Genomic DNA, 3,283 nt, shown 5'->3' on the forward strand with positions numbered 1-3,283 from the left:
CATCCACAGCCCCCCCCAACCCCTGCTAGTGCCCCTCACTCCCCACCCACAGCTCCCCAGCTCTACCACTGCCCCTCACTTCCCACCCACAGACCCCTGCTCCTGATGGTACCCTTCACTCCCCACCCATAGCCCCCCTGCCCCTACAGCCCTGCCAGACGGGGCCCCCAGCTGCCAGAGTTATGGGGCCAGGGACCTGGGTCCACAGCCACCCGCCCCCCACAGCAGTGCCCAAGCCCTGGCTGCTGCCTTCGGGCGGTGGTGACCACTACAGAAGAGCAGAGCACAGATCCTGGCTCCCTCTTCCCCATGGGCTGCACACCAGAATGGATCCCATCAGGGAGGGGTGGGGGCAGGCTGCTGGCTGCAGACTTAGTTTCATAATTGGTAGTATCAAAAGGGACCTAATCAGATCATCAAGTCTGATCCCCTGCCATGGGCAGGAAAGAATACTGGGGTCAAATGACACCGGCTAGGTGATTGTCTAGCCTCCTTTTGAAAACCCCCAGGGTAGGAGCACTTCCCTTGGAAGTTGGTTCCAGCTCCTAGCCACCCTGACTTGGGGCTCCTCATCCTGCTGCCTTCCCTCCAGGACCTCCACAGCCCAGGGGCCAGGACCCAGTGGGCCTGGGTGGGGAAACTCAATGCCACCACTGCAAGCCCCACACCACCATGGCAAAGCACCACCTGCCTGTTGGGCAATAGCAAGGGGAAGAACTCCATGCTGTCACCCCCACTATTTTCTCACCCCACTTTGTCCTACCATGCCGGGGCCCACCCACTGGACTGCGGAGGCCCTGTGGGGAGGGCAGCAGGGCAGGGAGCCTGAGTTCATAACAGGCAACCCGCCCCACACACAGATCTGCGGAGCATATGCCCCCATGTCCTCCCCTGGGAATGCATTCAGCAGCAGGGAGACAGCTTCCCACAGCATGAGCCACTTGGGACTTTATCCTACTCCCCACCCAGGCCCTACAGCTGCACTTTCCAACTTCAGGCCCCAAGCCCCATGCACCACCCAGACTGGGCAGCAGCCTCAGCCCCAGCCCTGCCCAACTCCCTCCCTCACTATGGGGGCCTCAATTTTCACCCCCCACCACCAGACATACCTGCAGGGAGCTGCTCTCCAAGCTGCCTGGCAGCCATGTACATGTGTACATGCGCACATACACATGGCGCCCCCTACCTGATCACCCTTCTTCCACTTCCTCCAGCCCCTCGCAGGTTGGAACTCTGCCAGCCTGCAAGGGGAAACCCACCATTCCAAGCATTTTTCTCTTTTAAAGGAGAAAAAACTTTGTTTATCTCCTTAAAATGAGAAAATCTGGGCTTTTGTCCTTAAAAGTCCAGGTTTTAGTGTATTTTTCTGTGGCAAACAGAAAACCTGGATCCCGGATCATAATTTTAGGGAAAATTCCACATAGGCATGGACATTGGCTGGAAACTATTTCTCAGCATATTGTTATATAAAGTTGTGCAGAGATTTGGAATGTTACAAGCACTCCAGGATTGTAGACAGATGCGCTCATAGTTCAAGAGAGTCAGCCAGAGGTATGTAGTAATTCAACTGATCACACGCATGTCATCTTACCTGATATATTGCAAAGCCATGTAATAAATTGCATTTCACATGCAATTTTGTCTACCTTACCTGTCCACTAATTCATTTCCCTTGGACTTATTCTAAAATTCCAGTCTACAAAGTAGCTTCAAATAGCTGCCATTAAGAAAAATAAAAATAAATACCTGAAACAAGAATATTTCCTCTTTTCCCACTCAAGTGTGGAATTTCTCCCAAAAAGTATGCTGGGCTGAATTTTTTGCAGTCACAATTTAGCTAGGATTTAGAGGCCATTATCTCAATATTTAAGAGAGATAGAATGACACCAGTAGAGAAGGAAGGTAAGCAGCTTGCTGCCACCCGCAAGAGGAGGCGCAAGGTGGTGGTGGTGGGGGACTCCCTCTGCGGGGCACTGAGGGACCCATCTGCCATATGGACCCCCTAGCCTGTGAGGTCTTCTGCCTCCCAGGAGCTCACATCTGAGATGTAGCAGAGAGGATCCCTAGGATCGTCCGGCCTTCCGACTACTACCCCATGCTCCTCATCCACCTGGGAATTAATGACACAGCCAGGAGTAATCCAGACTGGGTCATGAGTGACTACAGGGCTCTGGAGGCTGGGATCAAGGAGACCCAGGTAGCGTTTTGTTCTGTGCTCCGTTTCAGGTCACGGTCCCAGAAGAGAAGGATGCATTGAGGAAGTGAACCAGCCAATGCTGGTGCCACCAAGAAGGCTTTGGATTCCTCGACCATGGAGCACACTTCAGGGAGAGAGGACTCCTGGGAAGGGATGGCATCCACCTCATGAGGAAAGGTAATTCCCTGTTTGCAGTCAGGATGGCCAATCTTCTGGACAGGGCTTTAAACTAAGGTTGCTGGGAGACAGGAATACACAAATTCAAATATCCTGGGACCAACATACAAGAAAACCCTGTAGATAGGGACACTGGGAATACCATTTTTGTGGGAACTGAAGGAATAGTTCTCCATCAGCATGACAGGAAGATGGGGGCCTCAGTAGGAGGACTTTGTGCCTATGTACTAACACTAGGAGCATGAGGAACAAGCAGGAAGAGCTAGCCTTCCTACTCTCCAGAATGCATTATGTTCTAGGAGGGATAACGGAGACCTGGTGGGACTCTTCACCCAACTGGAGCATAGCTATAGAGGGTGATACTCTGCATGGAAGGGACCAGGTGGGGAAGAAGGGTGGAGGCGTTGATCTCTAGGTGAAAGCATTCACCTCCTTGGAGGCCGACATCGGCTCCAAAAATAGACCGCTTGCAACCCTCTGGGTCAAGTTGTGGGGGTAGGCAGGGGAGGGGGGGCGGGGCATGGCAAGAGAGACTTAACTTTAGGTGTATACTACAGACCACCAAACCATGGGGAAGAACTCAATCTGGAGTTCACCTGAGAATTAACTGAGGCCACATGTGCACATGACATGGTCATCATGGGTGATTTTAATTATCCAGACGTCTCCTGGGAGGAACACTCGGCCAAGTTGGATCAGTCACAATCCTTCCTGACCTGTGTTGAGGAGCTCTTCCTGACTCAGGAGGTGCATGGGGCAGCCAGAGGTGATGCTCTGCTAGATGTGGTCCTGGCCAAAGGAGGCAACCTGGTGACCAACTTAAATATAGAAGGGAGTCTGGGCAACAGCAACCATGAAGCCATCATGTTCACTGTTCGACATAAGGCAGACAAATTGGATAGCAGGATT

This window comes from Gavialis gangeticus, unplaced genomic scaffold (genome assembly GCF_001723915.1).
Source record: "Gavialis gangeticus isolate Ggan-Ray unplaced genomic scaffold, GavGan_comp1, whole genome shotgun sequence".
Lineage (NCBI taxonomy): Eukaryota > Metazoa > Chordata > Crocodylia > Gavialidae > Gavialis > Gavialis gangeticus.